This window comes from Ambystoma mexicanum, chromosome 6p, assembly GCF_040938575.1.
Source record: "Ambystoma mexicanum isolate Mex_15411 chromosome 6p, UKY_AmexF1_1, whole genome shotgun sequence".
Classification (NCBI taxonomy): Eukaryota; Metazoa; Chordata; class Amphibia; order Caudata; family Ambystomatidae; genus Ambystoma; species Ambystoma mexicanum.
Genome location: NC_090935.1, coordinates 316,464,698 through 316,486,519, shown reverse-complemented (window position 1 = coordinate 316,486,519; position 21,822 = coordinate 316,464,698).

The window sequence follows — 21,822 nt, the reverse complement described above, 5'->3', positions numbered from 1 at the left end:
TGCTATGCTTCTCTTAGAGCACTGTTCTTTGGCCATTGGAATGATAGCATCTCAGGGAGCTTTGATGGCACCAATTTGAATAGTTTTGAGAAACGTCTTTTGACTCCCCTGGGATGCTCGCTTTTCACAAACAGGAGTAAACCTAACGTTGCTTCTATTAGGCCTTCTAATAGACTGTCTCGTCCTTTCCAATCTTTGATTTCCTTTAAAATGGCTCCGATAGGCAATAAGGATGCCATGCCTCCTTCTTACACTGTTAATCATAGCCCGGATTCAGTTTCTTTTTGCATACAGAGGAATGGAACTCAGTCAATGGGAGATTTTCTAGGTTGTGCCAACGTTGCAAATTTGACTGGGGAAAACAGACCTTTGTATGTAGGCGAACCTGTCTACTTTGTCTGTGGTCATGTAGCATTCCCATGGTTGCCCAGGGATTGGCAGGGAACCTGTTATTTGGGGATTCTGTTACCTGGGGTGTTTATAGCTAGTACAAAAGAAGTTTCAAAGGCTCGTCCACGGCGGGACGAAAATGGTGACACCCGAGCACAAATCTTGGGAGATATAGCAAAATCAGTTGTGCCATTTTGGGGGCAGATATCGAATTCCGAAGATATCAGAAGACTAGCGAGGGTACTGGAGAGAACCATCAACCGGACCACGCACATACTCTATAATATGACATTAGAACAGAAGGCGATAAGACTAGTAGCACTTCAGAACCGGATGGCATTAGATGTCATTCTGGCTGAACGTGGTGGAGTGCGTAAATTAGTTGGGTCCGCTTCCTGTGTTTTCGTACCAGATTCCTCCCCAACCATCTTCAAGGCAATACAGAATCTGCACGTCCTTAGTTCAGAAGTGCATGTTCCTGAGGGAAACTGGAATCTTAGCGCTTGGTTCTGGGACTTCTTGCGATCTTGGGGTTGGAAGGTACTTTCAGTCTTGCTGATTATTTTGGGAATCCTGTTGTTTCTTTGTTGCTATATTCAGTGTCTACCTAGTATATGTACGATGCTAGGGGGATGTTGCGCACAAGCGATAGGTACGATAGGACATTAGCAGGGTAATTCATAGAATTTCGCACAAAAGTGGCGCACGCGGCTGGCGCAAAGTGTCCACGTGCAATACACTGCGCCAGCCGCGTGCGATAAAATCCATTTCATCGCACAGCGTATTCATGGATTTTAGCCCCCAAAACCAGCCGTGGCGCAGAGTGGCGCAGCGACCCTGCAGCAGCACCAGTTACGCCCCCAAGAACGTCCTCGCGCAAGGAAAATCCATCAAAATCCCCAAATCATCGCAAATGTCTGCGCTAACCCTGGACCAGTTTACAGGGCTGCCAAACAGCAAACGCCAAGCGGGGTCTGTGTATTACTGGGCTGTGCGGGAAGTTTCACACGCGATTGGCCCTGTGCGAGCGGGGTACGTGTATAACTGGGGAGCGCGGGAAGTTTCACACGCGACTTCAGCAGGGTACGTGTATTACTGGGGTGCGCAGGAAGTTTCACACGCGATTCCAGCAGGGTACGTGTATTACTTTGGTGCGCGGGAGGTTTTACACGCTATTGGCCCTGTGCGAGCGGGGTACGTGTATTACTGGGGTGCGCGGGAAGTTTCACACGCGATTGGCCCTTGTGCGAGCGGGGTACGTGTATAACTGGGGAGTGCAGGAAGTTTCACACGCAACTTCAGCAGGGTACGTGTATTACTGGGGTGCGCGGGAAGTTTAACACGCGATTGGCCCTTGTGCGAGCGGGGTACGTGTATTACTGGGGTGCGCAGGAAGTTTCACACGCGATTGGCCCTGTGCGAGTGGGGCACATGTATTACTGGGGTGCGCGTCAAGTTTCACACGTGATTGGCCCTTGTGCGAGCGGGGTACGTGTATTACTGGGGTGCGCAGGAAGTTTCACACGCGATTGGCCCTGTGCGAGCGGGCCACGTGTATTACTGAGGTGCGCGGGAAGTCTCACATGTGATTGGCCCTTGTGCGAGCGGGGTACGTGTATTACTGGGGTGCGCGGGAAGTTTCACACGCGATTGGCCCTGTGCGAGCGGGTCACGTGTATTACTGAGGTGCGCGGGAAGTCTCACACGCGATTGGCCCTGTGCGAGCGGGGTACGTGTATTACTGGGGTGCGCGGGAAGTTTCATACGCAAATCCAGCAGGGTACGTGTCTTTCAGGGGTGCGCGGGAAGTTCCACACGCGATTGTCCTGGGTACGTGTGTTCCAGGGAAGCGTGGGAAGTCTCACACGCGAATTCAGCAGGGTACGTGTATTTCAGGGGTGCGCGGGGAGTACTACACGTGATTTGGCCGTGTGGGTCCTCCCAGGTGTTCCCTCTACACCCTCCACGGCCCCTGCAGGCAGCCCACACCACAGGGGACTACCCTGCACCCCTGCTCATATCCCGCAGGCAGCCCATCCACCATGGGCATGCCCCCCAGCCAAGCCACATGTCACCTTGCACTACTGATCAACAACGCATGTCTCCCAGCACCCCCACCCCCCAGCACTGTGGGGTACCTGCCAGCAGGCCCCCACTCATGTCCAACTCATGTCCCCCTGTACCCCCACCCCCCAGCATCCAGGGGCACCCTCCACCAGGCCCGCACTCATGTCTCCCACCCCCCAGCAGTGCAGGGAACCCTGCACCATGCCCCCACACATGTCTCCCAGCACCCCCACCCCCCAGCACTGTGGGGCACCTGCCAGCAGGCCCCCACACATGTCTCCCAGCACCCCCACCCCCCAGCACTGTGGGGCACCTGCCAGCAGGCCCCAACTCATGTCCAACTCATGTCCCCCTGCACCCCCACCCAACAGCAGTCAGGGGCACCCTCCACCAGGCCCCACTCATGTCCAACTCATGTCCCCCTGTACCCCCACCCCCCAGCATCCAGGGGTACCCTCCACCAGGCCCGCACTCATGTCTCCCACCCCCCAGCAGTGCAGGGAACCCTGCACCATGCCCCCACACATGTCTCCCAGCACCCCCACCCCCCAGCACGGTGGGGCACCTGCCAGCAGGCCCCCACTCATGTCCAACTCATGTCCCCCTGCACCCCCACCCCCCAGCAGTCAGGGGCACCTCCACCAGGCCCCACTCATGTCCAACTCATGTACCCTGCACCCCCACTCCCCGGCATGCCCCGACACATGTCTCACAGCACCCTCACCCCCCAGCATCCAGGGGCACCCTCCACCAGGCTCCCACTCATGTCCAACTCATGTCCCCCTGCACCTCCACCCCCCAGCATCCAGGTGCAACCCCCCACCAGGCCCCCACTCATGTCTCCCACCCCCCAGCAGTGCAGGGCACCCTCCACCATGCGCCCACACATGTCTCCCAGCACCCCCACCCCCCATGATTCCAAGGGCACCCTCCACCAGGCCCCCACTCATGTCAAACTCATGTCTCCCAGCACCCCCACCCCCCAGCAGTGCAGGGCACCCTCCACCATGCCCCCACACATGTCTCCCAGCACCCCCACCCCCCAGCACTGTGGGGCACCTGCCAGCAGGCCCCCACTCATGTCCAACTCATGTCCCCCTGCACCCCCACCCACCAGCAGTCAGGGGCACCCTCCACCAGGCCCCACTCATGTCCAACTCATGTCCCCCTACACCCCCACCCCCAGCAGTGCAGTGCACCCTCCACCATGCCCCCACTCATGTCCAACTCATGTCCCCCAGCACCCCCACCCCCCAGCAGTGCAGTGCACCCTCCACCAGGCCCCACTCATGTCCAACTCATGTCCCCCTACACCCCCACCCCCCAGCAGTGCAGGGCACCCTCCAACATGCCCCCACACATGTCTCACAGCACCCCGACCCCCCAGCATCCAGGGGCACACTCCACCAGGCCCCCACTCATGTCTCCCTGCACCCCCACCAACCAGCAGTGCAGGGCACCCTCCACCATGCCCCCACACATGTCTCCCAGCACCCCCTGCCCCCAGCATCCACCCTCCACCAGGCCCCCACTCATGTCCAACTCATGTCCCCCTGCACCCCCACCTCCCAGCATCCAGGGGAACCCCCCACCAGGCCCCCACTCATGTCTCCCACTCCCCAGCAGTGCAGGGCACCCTCCACAATGCCCCAACACATGTCTCCCAGCACCCCCACCCCTCAGCATCCAGGGGCACCCTCCACCAGGCCCCCACTCATGTCAAACTCATGTCTCCCAGCACCCCCAACCCCCAGCAGTGCAGTGCACCCTCCACCATGCCCCCACACATGTCTCCCAGCACCCCCACCCCCCAGCACTGTGGGGCACCTGCCAGCAGGCCCCCACTCATGTCCAACTCATGTCCCCCTGCACCCCCACCCCCAGCAGTCAGGGGCACCTCCACCAGGCCCCACTCATGTCCAACTCATGTCCCCCTGCACCCCCACCCCCCGGCAGTGCAGGGCACCCTCCACCATGCTCCCACACATGTCTCACAGCACCCCCACCCCCCAGCATCCAGGGGCACCCTCCACCAGGCTCCCACTCATGTCCAACTCATGTCCCCCTGCACCCCCACCCCCCAGCATCCAGTGCAACCCCCCACCAGGCCCCCACTCATGTCTCCCACCCCCCAGCAGTGCAGGGCACCCTCCACCATGCCCCCACACATGTTTCCCAGCACCCCCACCCCCCAGCATCCAGGGGCACCCTCCACCAGGCCCCCACTCATGTCAAACTCATGTCTCCCAGCATCCCCACCCCCCAGCAGTGCAGGGCACCCTTCACCATGCCCCCACACATGTCTCCCAGCACCCCCACCCCCAGCACTGTGGGGCACCTGCCAGCAGGCCCCCACTCATGTCCAACTCATGTCCCCCTGCACCCCCACCCCCCAGCAGCCAGGGGCACCCTCCACCAGGCCCCACTCATGTCCAACTCATGTCCCCCTACACCCCCACCCCCCAGCAGTGCAGGGCACCCTCCACCATGCCCCCACACATGTCTGACAGCACCCCGACCCCCCAGCATCCAGGGGCACACTCCACCAGGCCCCCACTCATGTCTCCCTGCACCCCCACCCCCCAGCATCCAGGGGCACCCTCCACCAGGCCCCCACTCATGTCTCCCAGCACCCCCACCCTCCAGCAGTGCAGGGAACCCTCCACCATGCCCCCACACATGTCTCCCAGCACCCCCACCCCCCAGCATCCAGGGGCACCCTCCACCAGGCCCCCACTCATGTCAAACTCATGTCTCCCAGCACCCCCACCCCCCAGCAGTGCAGGACACCCTCCACCATGCACCCACTCATGTCTCCCAGCAGCCCCACCCCCCAGCACTGTGGGGCAGCCTCCACCAGGCCCCCATACATGTCCCCCAACACCTCATGACAATCCATAATCATGGCCCCCATGCCCACTCAATACACTGCCTACGCCACCCCAGTCCGAACACACCACCAGGTATGACATCCACCCGACAAAGAAATCACCAGCACATGAAGCATCCCAAACGGCTAGTCTGCACATCAACACATATCCGTCAAACCCACACAATGACAAAATGTGAATGATAGAACACACATTGTGACATGCATGAAACCAAAGAGAGAATACCACACATTGAAGTACAAAATTATAATGTATTAAACAGAAAAGCAAGGCAATGAAATGGAACAGAGGAAAATGGAATAAATGAAATCAAGCATGTCCAATAAAAGAAAAAGATGCATGAAATCCAAATGAAAGGCAATCCAAAAGCAAGTCTCCAAAGTGTCAGTGTAAGAAAATAAATCCTATGTTCCAAAATAAGAAAAAACCATTGATCCATGTGAAGAAAAAAAAAATCCAAATCCATTGTCAAACTATGTACAAGGTGAACATCCAGGGTCCATGTGCCCAATCCTTTAAATGAAAACTATAAAATAAAATACTACCTTATGAAGAACTATATACAAGACGTTGGGGCATTGTCCAAGCGCCCCAAAACAAAACAAAACCGAAAGGAAACTTAACACTAAAGAACTATTTACAAGGGCAGCGGGCTAGTCTGACGGCTCACTTCTGGATGTTCCGGGCTAGGGCATCATCGAACTCCTGCTCAATGTCCCGGAGGCGGTCCTCCTCCATGGCCCCGAGGGTCCGCAGGGCTGACGACATGTTCTCCTCCAACTCCCTGCGGATTGCCTCGAGGCACTCGGCCCGCCTCAGGGCCCTCCGCATGGAGTTCTCCGCCCTGACCATCGTGAGCCGTGCCTCTTCCGCCCGCTACCGCTCCGCATCTATGGCGTGGCCCAACCGCTGCCACACGGAAGACACTTCCCGTCCTGGGTCCTCCTGCCCTCTGGCCGATGCCTGCCCCTCCGATGTCGAAGGCCCCGAGCCATCATGGCTCCCACCTCGTTGCTGCTGCTGCTGTGCCTGTGCCCGTGCCCTGGCTCCTGCTGCCTGCACATCCTCCACCGGTCGGGGTGCAGTCGTTGATGTGGCCACCCCTGCTGGACGTCCGACTCCCGACTGTGGCAGGGATGTGTCCTCCACCAGCCTGGCCGCACCGTCAGAGGCATCTCCACAGGGCACCCAGGTGACAAATGGGTGGAAAGATGGCACGGAGGACGACTGGCGCATAGGGTGTTCACTTGAGGAGGGGGTTGAAACAAGCTCCAGCAAATGGAGGAATCCGGCCTGGGTGACCTGTCCCAGTAGGCCGACGCGTTCAACGAGCCATTCGAGATGACGTGCAGTCTCCTCATGAAAAGACTGCAGGTCACCTCGCATGGCCCGTTGACGCAACGCCACACCAGTCAGGACAGGCTCAACCCGTACCTGGATAGCCACGTCCGCAGGCAGAGGAAGGCCAGTTGTTGTAAGCTCATCCCCTGCCTGAAAACGGGTCTGGACGTAGGCATCCCTGCTGATGCAAGATGATGCAGTGACAGGATCAGGGACAGGATTGCACACAGGCCCCTCTGCGGCGGCCTGTGCTTCCTCCTGTCCCTGGTCCTGCACTGCACCACTAGCACCAGTGGAATCCCCACCTCCAGACCCCGTCTCTGTCGCTTGCACGGACTCCTCCTCCACTAAACACCCCACCAACCTGGATGACTCTGTGCCATCTTCCCCTGTTGGGCCCTTTGGGGTCCCAGCTGCCCCTTCTGCTGCCGAGGAGTCCAACTCCGACCTCTGCCTCTTGGACCTCCCCCCGGCAGCTGCGGCCTGGGATGCAGCACTGGACTCCTCACTCCCCGACGAGCTGACAACCTGGGAGGGGAGCCGGGCCTTGCGTCTCCGGCTGGCGGTGCAATCCCTGCCGCTGTGCTCCACAGCACCTTCTCCGCCCTCTTCATCAGTTGACGCTGCAGACAGGGAGAAATAAAACACAGGCATCAGGGCACTGTACAATGGACACATACACACATGACAGTTGTACATGAGTGGCATTTGGAAACCTCAGACATGGCATCACATTCGCCAACACACATGTCATTTCAATTCGCACACATGAGCCATACACAGCCATATTGCAACAGGCAGCACCATCCATACACATACAACAGCATGAGCAGGCAAAGGTGAGCCAGACATCACATGCAACACAGGGAGTGCACTCCACATGCACACACACCACCACACTTGCATGCATGTGTACGCCTCTGCCAACTGTCAGTGTTCAGATTGGCATCCATGTCACATCTGCCAATCAGGCTTCCACATCCCGCTGTCACATGCTTCCATGTTGCATCACTGTTGCCCCCTTGTCAAATACACACACATGCACATGTACACAGTGCTGATACATGCAGCTAAAACCAACATCCAGGTGTGACATCACGAACATGCCTACTTACATACACATTCATCCATACATGTGTGCCCACACATCTGCATTTGGCATACAAGCGTACACACACAAGCACCATCCATGTCTCACACATGAGAGCCCTCGCATGTGTTAGCCTCACGGCCCTGTACACCGCCCCCATACTTGGCCCCATAAATACACATGTGCAACCTGCACACTACTGGCACACCACCACACGCACAGCTTACAATCATGATGCATGTACACTTACCGCTCGACTACAGACGGGTCTGCCTCTCAAGGACCTGGACGTGGAGCGCTGGGGATATGCGTTTCAGGACCCTCATCTGATCGTCTGACAAGTGGCCCCGGTGCCCCTTAGCATCCGCTGGCTTCAAGAGGCGCCGGGCCTTGTTGAGGGTCCTGGACCTGAAGACCTCCCAGCGCTTCTTGACATGATGGAATAGTCGGACTGCCACCCCGTCCGCGTTGATGGCAGTCAAGATGTCCGTCCAGATCCGAGTCCGTCCTTCCTTGTCGGCGCGCAAACTTCCGAAGAGGGCATCATACTGTCCCAGGACTTGCTCCACCAGGACACCAACTTCGGTGGCAGTGAAGCTGGTGACCCTCTGCCTCTCTGGCTAGGGGTTGCCAGTGGTGTCAGATGTTGCAGTGCCCGACATGACAACCCCAGAGGCAGGAGTGGATGGGCAACTGGGTCCTGGGGCTGGTCTGTGGAGCGATGGAATCCCAGTCGGGAGTCTTCGGTTCCAGCAGGGGTGGTCACAGCAACAGCACCCCTGGCTGATGTGCAGGCAGCAAATGGCAGGGCACGTGGGCAGTAGGCAATCAGGCAGAAGCAGATGGCAGGTGGGAGCATACTCATGGCTCTGGGGGGGCAGTAATTCGGCCTTCTGGGCAGGAGCGTGGTCTTCCGTGTGCTTACGCGTGGCCAGCTTGATACGGAGTGATTTGGCACGTGAAAATCAAGCACGTCTGCGTGTAATACGAGGAAAGGGTCTTAGCTCATAAGCGCATCAGCACACGTACGCGAATTCATTGGCCCAAAGGCCCCCAGCGTGTAGGCGCGTCTATGACGTTACGCGCACGTGCGTTTTCCATGGCGCGTAGAAAAAATAAGCACGTCAGAGTGTCATAGCGTGCAATTGGTAGAAAGGGCCTCAGCGCGTATGCGCATCTGTGACGTGCGTGTGCGGGCATTTCCCTATTACTGCACGTCAGAGTGTCAGCTCGTGTAATTGGAGGATAGGGCCTTAGCGCGTACACGCGGAATTGACGCTGGACGTGTGGGCATGTAGAACGCCATTTCCTTGTACGTGCTTTTTGTGGAGTGCGAGTGGGTGAAATCTGTACTTCTTGTCGGTTCACACGCGATTTACTTCACGGCGTTCCAAGTTCGTACTCCCTGTTACCTCTGACAGCTTTTTCTCTTTTTGTCTTTTTCCTGGGCCTGTTTCCTCAAACAGCGTTCACTTCTCCTGTTGTCCTGTCTCCTCAGACAGTGTACAATTCTTCTTTTGGCGGGGGTGTTGCGCGTATTTTTCACGTGATTTTGCCTGGCAGACGGTGAGTCTCGCACGAATTTAACATCTGTGCCTGCCCCGTGTTTTGCCTACCCCTACAGAGGTCAGTCTAGGCTGCGTGTAACACGCATATGTTCATTTTTGTTCATTTTTGTGTTTCTGTGTGCCACAGCGTAGTGCAGGTTTTTTTTTCCACGCACGTGGTCTAGGAGGGGTTGCGTGCACATTATCTCCCTTTTTTGGGATGCCTGTGCGTTGCGTGACCCGTCATCTTCCCCCAGGGGTCACATACAGCCTTGCTAGAGCACTAGGGTACGAATTCCATCTAGTACCCAGCCCTTTGACCCCCAATTGCCCAGGACAATAGTTTACTGCAACTCCCATACGCACAGCAACATCAGTGCCATGGTTGGGAGGCGAGCACGCGGTAAGGGTGGCAAAGGTGGACGAGCCACAAGAGGTGGCCGTGGTGGATACGGTAGGGGACATGGCCAGGACTTGCAGGGTTCCCCTAGCCCCCCATGTGTGGGTGACCAGTCAGGGACACCCATGCCCCCCCCAGGTTGAGGGTAACGTGGCTGACACCATCCAAGCTCAGCCCTTGTTGGACCAGCCCATTGTGGCACCAGACCTGGCACAGGGTGACTCTATGGCTGACTTCCAGGTCAGCAGGTCTAGGCCACGTGTGGCGGTGCACGTTGGTGTCACCGGGCCACGTGGATCAGGGGCAGCTATGTCATCTGCTGCCCCGAGTAGGCAGGGTGGGGAGGCTGCAGGGGCAGCTGTGGCTCCATCCACCCCAGCTCTGAGTCTCCCAGCCAGGACAGTGTCGGTCCCAGTCCATCCTGCTGACGTTCCCCCTGACTACATCACACTTCAGCTAATGCCTGCACCAAGTCCCATGGTGAGTGTTCATTCCCACACTCCTAGTCCACAGTCCACCGGGGCTTCTGCCCCTAGTGTCCAGAGCAGCGTGGGACACTCAGGATCCCCACCACCTTCCAAGCGGAAGAGGAAGAGTGCTCGTCCAGTACAGGCTGATGCCCCAGACACGGCTACAGAGTCCGGCCCACCAAGGAAGCCTAGCTTCAATCCGGCTGAACTTGATGCACTTGTTGAGTATGTGTCCACACATGCCAGCGAAATGGTGATTACTGCAGGATGCAAGACCACACCTGCACAACGTCAGGCAGACAGGTAGACCATTGCGGACCTCATAAGTGCCCTTGGATTCGTGAGGCGCACAGCTAATGATTGCTATAAGCGCTGGAATGACCTGAAGCGCAGGGCAAAGAAAAAGCTGGCCTCAAGTCATGCCGCAACTCTAGTGACTGGAGGTGGGTCTCCAGCAGAGGACATAGAATTCACTCTACATGAGTATGTTGCTGGGACCTACGTCACGGAGGAACAGATCCAAGGCGTGGGAGACCTGCCAGATTATGAGGCATTGTCCGGTGAGTGCACATGCATGTGTGTGTCATCCATGTGCATGGTGTGTGTGTGAGGGATTCTGATTGAGTGCCAGGTGAGGGTGTGTGTGCCTGAGTGGTTTGGGTCACCCATGTGCTTCATCCGATACATTCTGCGCACCAGGATTTGGGTATTGCAGTATCCCTTCTGCCAACAGTAGACATTCAGCCCAACCTCACGCCAGTTGCCCTTGAAGTGTCATCTTGCCACAACATAGTTGCGTATTATTCTGTGTTCATTCAGGCTGATTGTCTGCATTCCACCACTTTCACTAGGCATTTCTCAGTCCTATTGTCACATGTGACATGGCTATGGTACATGCCATCTGTTTGATGGCATGTGTCATGTATGTGTATTGGACATGCCAATCACAGGCCAATGTGTGATGGCACTGCTAGCCAGCATGCAGCAAATGTGTTGGTCTTCCATCTTGATGTCATCAATGTGTGCCATTTGCCTCCCCTTCATACGCAGTGACGGTGCATGCATGGGAGGGTTATAGTCATGTGGGACATATGTCAATGAAGTACTGTTTCTGTTGCTTCTCAGCCCTAATTGTGTGCCATGGTGCTAATGCCTGTTCCCATTTCTTTTCTTTCATGTTTTTGCAGGGGATGACGCACTTGATACTGCTGGGGTTGTGGAGATGGTGCAGACCCAGGAGGGGTCTCAGGCCCGACCGGGCACCAGTGAGGGACGTGGTGTGGTGGTGGGTGTGAACCCACGCTTGCTGCAGACCATCATCTCAAGGGGTGTATCTGGGTGCACCTCCCCCGAGCTCTATTCAGGTGTCGATTCGGATGATGAGACCTATGTGCCGTCGCAGGTAAGTGTTTCTGGGAGGGATTCTGTACTGTCCAACCCACCTGCACCAGGGGTAGAACCCTCAATGGGGATGTCAGTGTTTGTAGGTCCAGCTTTGGTGGTTACGGATGCAGGGTCACACTCTGCAACATCTTATCCTGTTCCTGGGCCAGAAGATCAGAGGGGGAATGCAGTCCTGCAGCCTCAGGCAGTGCCGGCACAGCAAGGCGCAGTTCGCCTTGCCCCAGACAGGTGTGGTGCCCGCCAACGCGGTGGCCGTACGCCACCTGGCAATACCGCATGGGAGCAATCCATATACGGTATGGCAAACCAACAGGCAGCATCATCTGAGATGATGGCTCAGGCCATGGATAGGGTGGCCACTTCCATTGTCCCCCAAGAAAGGCTGATTGAACAACTACAGCAGGCAACAGACTCCATTTGCCAGTCACACAGGGAGGACATGTTGGCATCCAACAGGGACAGGCGGGCGGCACTGGAGTCTCTGCGGGAAGCCATTTCTATTGAGTCCCAGAGCCACAGAGAAGCCCTGAGGGTGGAACTCCGTCAGCTCAGGGTAACTCTTGTTGAGCTTGAGGCTTCAACTAACACAAGGACAGAACAGCAGCAGGAGCGGCTCACATGTACGCTCTCAGCTGAGATGCAGGCAACTAGGGAGGAGGTCCGGGCATCCCGTGAGTTGTTGCATGGGGACCTCCGCACGATTATCCTCCAGAACCAGACCTTCCACACCCGCATGCTTGCTGCCATGGAGGACCAGACTAGGGCTTTGCGTGGGCTGCCTCCCATAGTGCCACCACCTCCTGATGCAGCTGCAGAGGGTGAGGAGAGCGACAGCAGCGAATCTCTCACAATCGGGTAGCTATGCAGGCCATGAGCCCATGGAGGTGTTTTTTTCCGCAAGATCCACACAGGTGGGTTTTGGTGTGCACCCTGTCCTCGGACCTCCTGGGTGGCCTCACCCACCCCCCCCCCCTGGCCCATTCATGGCCATTTTTTTTTTTTTTTTTTTTTAATTTTGAATTTTGATTTATGATTTTTGATTTTTTGGACAGTGCGTTGCCTTGTGTGGCTCCCGTGGGCATACGCTGTATTGTGGCTGGGCACATACAGGCTTGTCCTGAATTTGGGTCAGATGCTTGGATTTGTGTGACACACACCCCTCCTGCTTCCCGTTTCCATGGGCTTGCAAAGGGTGTGCCCAAGTGACATTGACTTACACTGTGACGTTGGACTCCCATTTGATGTGTGGGCAGTCTGTAGTCAATACTGTGTATACATTCCTAGTGCATATTGTTGTTGTATTGTACACTGCATGGTGCATTGATATGTGCCTCTGCATCCATCTCATCCTCCTAATTTGCAGGTCCATTTCTCATGTCTCATGTCTTCACAAGGCGGTCTACTTTGGAAATGGAGTCCATGTTGTAAGCAGTGCACCTACACTTTTGCGTGGCGCTAACACTGTACAGTTGGAAGTGTTCGAAGTGCTAGCATTATCAGGTAGTGAGGCTACCAATTTTTTAAATCCGTACTGTCATGTTTATGGAGGTTGTGTAGGTGATTAGTATTATTGATAAGTATTTGGTAATGTGTGTTGTTGGTCCTGCATTACTGTGAGCATTTCATGTGTGTCCAGTTTCCATTAGGGACACTGTAGTTTGTGACACTTGGGTCATGTTGTGGGGATTAATTTGTTTGCTCTCACATAGCATGACATGCCATGGTGTGTTGTGTGGCGGTGCCGGGGAGGGGTTGGGTGACATGGCACTGTTCTCATGTTGTATTTTGCAAGTGGGTATTCATTTTTGCTGCATGGAAGTGTGTCTTATGATGACACTGCATTGGTGGTGTTTGTGTAGGTAGGGATGCACACATTGTGACACTTCCAGATGAACAATCTCAGGCTGCTATGGTTATGACAGTAGTCTGTCCCTTAATTCATCATAATTGTCAGATTGAGTCATCATTGATTGTCAGATGGTATGTGCCAGGGCTGTGTGCACTCCACAAGGTGTGATCTCTATGTGAAGTAATTAGCCACCAGCTGCATACGGGCTGCCTCACCCCGTGCCCTTTCCCCTCCCATGCGCAGCGGGTGTGCATGTGGTTGGGGATGTGGGGGCACCACCATGTCCACAGCCAGGCCCCGGTGTGTTGCAACATTGTGCAGGACACATGCTGCCACTATGATCCTGCACACAACTGGGGGAGGGTATAACAGCTGCCCGCCAGATCGGTCAAGGGAGCGAAAGCGTGACTTGAGCACTCTGAATGTGCGCTCCACTATGCCCCGTGTTGCAATATGGGCTGTGTTGTATCTTACCTCGGGAGGCGTGATGGGGTTCCGAATTGGCATCATCATGTGGCTGCTCAGAGGGTAGACACTGTCCCCTGGGGAGGTGGTGATGGGGATCATTAGTGGGGTATTGACATTACTCTGTATCTGTCATGCATGCGTGTGCTGTGGCATTTATACTCACCAAGCAGTCATGCATCGCCATGCCGCCCAGCTTCCTGGTTTAGGGTTCACATCCTGTAAATGAAGCTGTCGTGGGTGGACCCTGGATAGTTGGCATATACTGAGGTGATGATTCCCTTGGCATCACATACTACCTGGACGTTGATGGAATGCCAGTGCTTGCAGTTTCTATAGTTGTGCTCAGATGCCCTGGGGGGACGTAGAGCCACATGGATGCAATCAATGGCACCTAGCACTTTGGGGAATTGTGCCACCCTGTAGAAATCCTGGCTGACAGCCTGCCTTTCTGCAGGTGTTCTGGGCAGGTATATGTGCCTGTGGACTGATGGGCATGCAGTGATGATGGCCAACACCTGGTGTAGGCACCGTGACTGTGTGGCCTGTGACACCCTCCACTATGGCACTTGTCCGCTGAAATGATCCGGTAGCCAAGAAGTGCAGTACATTGAGGACCTTCTCCAGAGGGCTGAGTGCTTGGGAGCACAGGGTGGGTGATGTGAGGTCATCCTCCCACTCACTGACCAGGTCGAGTATTATGTGTGGTGGAAACCTGTACCTCCCATACACCTGGTCATCAGGCATACCAAATAGGCTGGTTCTGGGTGTGAAGATTCTGGCCCTGACTATCCTTCTCCTCCTCCTGCGGTATCCCACGGCCACTGCTGCTAGGAACGGTATATTCATCCTGCGTCTGAGCTTGTTTGTTGTTTGCGCACTCTTTTATGCTGCACGGGACGTGCGCCTGCTTCATGCTGGCGTACATTTTTCCGGATTGGACCTTTATTTTTGGCGCGTTGTAGGCGACCGTGTAAATCTTCCCGCCCACCCCAGGAATACACGTACCCCACTCTCACAGGCCCAGTCGCGTGTGGAACTTCCCACGCACCCCAAAATACACGTACCCAGGGCAATCGCGTGTGGAACTTCCCACCAACCCCGTAATACATGTACCCTGCTGATATCGCGTGTGGAAGTTCACGCGGACCCATAATACACGTACCCTGATGAAATCGCGTGTAAGACTACCCGCGCACCCCTGAACTACACATACCCAGGCAAATGGCACTGCTGGGGGGTGTGGGTGCTGGGAGATATGAGGGGGGCCTGGTGGAGGGTGCCCCTGGATGCAGGGGGGTGGGGGTGCAGGGGGACATGAGTTGGACATGAGTGGGGGCCTGGTGGAGGGTGCCCCTGGATGCTGGGGGGTGTGGGTGCTGGGAGACAGGAGTGGGGGCCTGGTGGAGGGTGCCCCTGGATGCGGCCCCTGGATGCAGGGGGGTGGGGGTGCAGTAGGACATGAGTTGGACATGAGTGGGGGCCTGGTGGAGGGTGCCCCTGGATGCTGGGGAGTGTGGGTGCTGTGAGACAGGAGTGGGGGCCTGGTGGAGGGTGCCCCTGGATGCAGGGGGTGGGGGTGCAGGGGGACATGAGTGGGGGCCTGGTGGAGGGTGCCCCTGGATGCTGGGGGGTGTGGGTGCTGGGAGACAGGAGTGGGGGGCTGGTGGAGGGTGCCCTACAGTGCTGGGGGGTGGGATTGCAGGGAGACAGGAGTGGGGGCCTGGTGGAGGGTGGCCCTGGATGCAGGGGGGTGGGGGTTCAGGGAGACAGGAGTGGCGGTCAGGTGGAGGGTGCCCTACAGTGCTGGGGGGCGGGGGTGCAGGGAGACAGGAGTGGGGGCCTGGTGGAGGGTGCCCCTGGATGCAAGGGGGTGGGGGTGCAGGGGGACATGAGTTGGACATGAGTGGGGGCCTGGTAGAGGGTGCCCCTGCATGGTGGGGGGTGGGGGTGCAGGGGGACATGAGTGGGGGCCTGGTGGAGAGTGCCCCTGACTGCTGGGGGGTGGGGGTGCAGGGGGACATGAGTGGGGGCCTGGTGGAGGGTGCCTCTGGATGCTGGGGGTTGGGGGTGCAGGGAGACAGGAGTGGGGGCCTGGTGGAGGGTGCCCCTGGATGCAAGGGGGTGGGAGTGCAGGGGGACATGAGTTGGACATGAGTGGGGGCCTGGTGGAGGGTGCCCCTGGATGGTGGGGGGTGGGGGTGCAGGGGGACATGAGTGGGGGCCTGGTGGAGAGTGCCCCTGACTGCTGGGGGGTGGGGGTGCAGGGGGACATGAGTGGGGGCCTGGTGGAGGGTGCCCCTGGATGCTGGGGGGTGGGGTTGCTGGGAGACATGCGTTGGTGGGCAGTAGTGCAAGGTGACATGTGGGTTGGCTGGGGGGCATGGCCATGGTGGATGGGCTGCCTGCGGGACATGTGCATGGGTGCAGGGTAGTCCCCTGTTGTGTGGGCCGCCTGCAGGGGCCGTGGAGGGTGTAGAGGGAACAGCTGGGAGGACCCACACGGCCAATTCACGTGTGGAACTCCCCGGCACCCCCGAAATACACGTAGGCTGCTGGATTCGTGTGTGGAATTTCCCGCGCACCCGGAGTACACGTACCCTGCTGAAATTGCGTGTGGAACTTCACGCGCACACCGAAATACACGGACCCTACAAATTCGCGTGTGAAACTTCCCGCGCACCCCGAAATACACGTACCCAGGGCAATCACGTGTGGAACTTCCCGCGAACCCCGTAATACACGTACCCTGCTGATATCGCGTGTGGAAGTTCCCGCGGACCCATAATACACGTACCCTGATGAAATTGCGTGTAAGACTACCCGCGCACCCCTGAAATACATGTACCCAGGCAAATCGCACTGCTGGGGGGTGTGGGTGCTGGGAGACATGAGTGGGGGCCTGGTGGAGGGTGCCCTGCACTGCTGGGGGGTGGGGGTGCAGAGTGACAGGAGTGGGGGCCTGGTGGAGGGTGCCCTACAGTGCTGGGGGGTGGGGGTGCAGGGGGACATGAGTTGGACATGAGTGGGGGCCTGGTGGAGGGTGCCCCTGACTTCTGGTGGGTGGGGGTGCAGGGGGACAGGAGTGGGGGCCTGGTGGAGGGTGCCCCACAGTGTTGGGGGTGGGGGTGCAGGGAGACAGGAGTGGGGGCCTGGTGGAGGGTGCCCTACAGTGCTGGGCGGTGGGGGTGCAGGGGGACATGAGTTGGACATGAGTGGGGTCTGGTGGAGGGTGCCCCTGACTGCTGGTGGGTGAGGGTGCAGGGGGACAGGAGTGGGGGCCTGGTGGAGGGTGCCCTGCACTGCTGGGGGGTAGGGGTGCTGGGAGACATGCGTTGGTGGGCAGTAGTGCAAGGTGACATGTGGGTTGGCTGGGGGGCATGGCTATGGTGTATGGGCTGCCTGCGGGACATGTGCAGGGGTGCAGGGTAGTCCCCTGTGGTGTGGGCCGCCTGCAGGGGCCGTGGAGGGTGTAGAGGGAACAGCTGGGAGTACCCACATGGCCAATTCATGTGTGGGACTCCCCGGCACCCTAGAAATACACGTAGGCTGCTGGATTCACATGTGGAATTTCCCGCGCACCCGGAGTACACGTACCCTGCTGAAATTGCGTGTGGAACTTCACGCGCACACCGAAATACACGTACCCTGAAAATTTGTGTGTGAAACTTCCCGTGCACGCCGGAATACACGTGCCCAGGCCAATCGCATGTGGAACTTCCCGCGAACACCGTAATACACCCACACGCAATTTTTCACACAGCGGGTGTCCGTGTTTGTCGGTACCCCTTTGCACCTCATTTGTCCTAGAGGGCCACAGTATGGATCATTCATCATCGCTGTATATGGGTGCTTTTTGTTAGCGCACATTTTGGCGCACATTTATTTTAGGTGCAGGGACGCTACCGCCTGCTTTCTTGTGGCGTACTTGTTTGGCCCTGTGCGCATCTTTGACCGTGCGCTGGTTTGCCCTATTTGATTCCATGAATACGAGTTGTAGGCGAGCGTGTGGGCGTTCCGCGCACTTGCCTCCTGTACTTCCCCCGTGACGCCCATATTTTCACGTGTTGTTCCCGATTCCGAGTGTTACGCCCCGTGTTCCGCCTACTTTTGTAATGTGCGACGCGCTATGTGCGATTTCGCAGCGGCCGTGGCGCATGCCGTTGGATGACCTGTGTGCCGGCGTGCGCCATGCACTTTTTCATCGCACATCCAATATTTTCGTCACGCACGGACTTCCATGAATCGATGTGCACTGGTTTCCATGCGATTTTCGATTAATTCCATGAATCGGCCTGAAAGTGTATGCACCAGATAAAACTTCCAAAGAATATATGTTGAAAGACATTTTAGCGAATGACCTAATGGCAATAGATATTTCCGACAGCGATTCAGGGTGCATGGACGATGATGCATGGAGTTATTTGCAAGGAGATCCAAAGTAGTTTTTAGCACTTGGCATAGGCCAAAAGGAGGGTTTGTCAAATGAGAAATTATATTGTGCCACCTATCACAATAAATATGTGTATATTGGCCTGCGCCAAGCTGCTTATAAATCGCTTTTGGAGAAATCTGTGTTGCAAGGTCCTGACCTTAAAATCAATGTAAGCTGCCATTTTAGGTCAATCCGCCATTTTAGGTTCACTTTGTAAAGTCACCCTGTGAGTTAAAATGGTGGACGATGTCATTCAGAAATACAACATGGCTGTCTTGACCTCTGTATGTAGCTAATATGTAACTTGCCTGCAGGCCACTTGTTGAGGTCGTGAACTGAGACCTTGTCCTTCGTTGACCTGCATGTAAAGGATTACTCGTGCAATGAAACTAATCCGCGAGCATATGTTAAGAACAATGTATTCAAATACTGAATGTAGAACACTTGTTTAACTACATTGTATTAATGATTGAGAAGACATGCATGGGAAATCCCAGAATACACAGTTGCTGTATAGGTTTGTTGCTATATGTATTAAAATAAAACCAGTTATATGCGGATGTGCGAGACTTGGCATGAAACCTAGATTGGTGATGTATTAGCGGAGTATTAACCCGAAGTAGGGCTGGATATAATGCTCACAAAGAGTATAAAAAACCAATGCATTCTAATGTACAGCATCTCTCACTGAACACACTGAACCACGCTGGAGGTTGTTGCGTTGCACTGAGGGCCGATAGCTATCTGATTTTGCTCTGTTCTTTGTAACTGGATTCAGTATAAAATAAAGTACTTTGCATGATCCTTTGTAACCCGTGTTCGGTGTATTTCCTTTTGGGGTACTCAGCCTCGATATTTTGATTTTGTTTTCACAAACTAGCCCAGTTGTGTGAGGGAAATAGTCAAAAATCGCAACATTTTACTGCATGGCTGGGAAATGTAAAGCCAGGGACTTTGCTTCTTAAAATGCTGCTGATTGGTGCAAATATTGTTAGGGAAATCCCCATTTGTTTATAGTATGGCAGAGGAATTTGAAAAAAGAAACTTTAGTGATTTTGCATTTTCATGGCATGGCATTGCTAGTTGCTATGCCAACCAGATATGTTCAGTTCGAGAACCCCTCCTTCCCTCTCGCTCTTCTGTAACAGTGGTTCTTGCAATTGTGTGATGCAAGCCCACAAAAATTCACTGAAAAAACAAAAAGGGTGTGCTGGTTACAGGCTCCATGCTATCACCTCTCCTGCCATTCGCCTCCCTTCCCTGCAACTAGTATTTAGCGACTATGGGGCGTGTGCAGGAAAAGTCATATTTCACAATCTGTTGATGTATCTTCATTGTAAGATGTTTGACAGGAAGACTCTCTCAGTGGCCTCTTCAGCCACACATTTGAGGATATCACAGGATGCTTTTTTGGTGCACAGCAAGAGTAGTAAGCGAAGGGTTTGACCACCATAGTTTCACATTCGGTGTTTGGCAATTTGGCAGCCAATTCATTGCTAGAAAGAGTTTTACATAAAGAAAAATCAACAGATAGGGACATATTACAGACATTTTGCATCAGTGCAAGGACAATTCTGCCCAGCATTTTTAGCAATTTCACCAGTTCACACATTGCCTTGTGGAAAATACGTGCTATTTTGAAGCATTTTAACATGTGAGCAATGTTTGGCCGAGTGAAAATGCAATGCAAACTGTGATAAGTGTTCTGGTTTGCAGGAAAATAGGCAGCCACACGTGCACACTTGCTTCTTATATATGCATTGAATTCCCAGGTGCTGGGACACATTTCTCATAATCTATTCTCCTTTAAATACATTTGTTTGAAATAAGAAAGTTTATGTGCCGGCTATTGGCCAGCGGCGCAGTGCAATCTGATATCAAGTTGTTCGGATTCTAAGCTTTACCTAACAGTATGAGCCCCTGTTACGTGCAAGTGGTTGGCTGTTCTTGGCCTCCTCCTCGTCTCTTCCCGCCACCCACTGTTATCTTTGATTTACTTTAAATACAAATAAAACGTGCGTATCTTGCCTCCTGAAGCAGCTGCTGCACCATCGCCTCCTACTCCCTTGCTGCTCCGGCCATCCACTACTTGGCATAATCTCAGGCTACCACAGAAATGGAGGAGGGGCTAGGCTACCATTTTCAAGGCGGCCTCCATAGCAGCATTTTGTTTCTGTTGATGGAACCAAAGGATTGCGCAGTCTGTGCAGTGTTTTTCCCCTCACTAAAGATCCCGAGCAAACCAGGGATAACACAGGTTCTAATGATGTAACCTGTGCCTCCCCTGCTGGGCTGTCCCAGAATGGATACTGCCTACCCCCATTGGTTTCAAGCTCTTGTGTCACTCGGACCTATCAACTCTGGCAGTGACCTGTATCACCTTGTGCAGCTGGCAGGGGAATGCATTATTGCCTGATTAGAACACTGGCATGCCGGTTGTTCATTGCAAACAATAAAGTGGAGGAGGTCAATAATAGCGAGCATAAGTCAACTCTTCCAACATTTCACAGTTTTACCTTTGTCAGTGTTTGTTTTTTAAAAGAAAGTACTACCTTCTCTGCGTGGAATTTTTGAAGTGCATTATAGCCCTTCATCCTCAGACATTACTAGCTGTTAATGACCTACTGCTAAAGGACATTTCCTCTGTATAGGGCTAATAACCTGTGGGAAGCGCGTCAGTGTAATTTAGATTTTTCATTATTGGTGTTGGTCAAAGCACACAATTAGAAACATGTCATTTATGCTTTGCTCCGTCCTTTAACTCGGGCTGCCGGGCCGTTACCCCTCCGACCCCCCGCCCCGTATAGCCCGTCGAACGGGTTACTAACGCTATATGAGAAGTTGTACAGAACACATCTGCCATTTTGGCAGCCTGATGATATGTGGTTCTGGAAAAAAGAGTGGGTTGGGTGGAGTTAGTGAGGTATGGGGAGAAGCCGGTCTGAAATCTGTGGTGTTCCTGAGAGGAGGCCGGTAGTCCCAGAGTCCTGAATTTCAGTGTAATCCTACGTCTTTTGTGGTGATAACGCTTGAATATGTGTTTTATTCAGAGAGGAAAATCCAAACTCTATTAACTACCAATGCTGGGAGACCAGAGGAGGCCGCGGTCTGGAGAGGGGGGGAGGGTATGTCAAAGAGCGAAAGATGTTTCAGGCATACAGTTAATGCTGCACAACTCCACCAAAGTTAATGTGTTGCTGGTGATGCCTGAAAGCATGAGGCTGCGGTGTATATAGGGGTCTGTGTATGTAGCCAAAAGTGACAGAGAATAAGAGCTTGGTCATTTAGTTGGGGGTGAAGAAGTAGTTTGGAGGCTCTTAAAGAGTCATGTTATTGGCGTGTGGGCTGGGCTGAACAGGTAGTGTTCCAGTCGGGCGTCTAGCTGTCCACTGTATATAAACGTGGACCACCTCATTGACTGAATGCGACCCTCTCTATTAAATTATGCAAGGTCAGGCTGATGCTTTGCATTT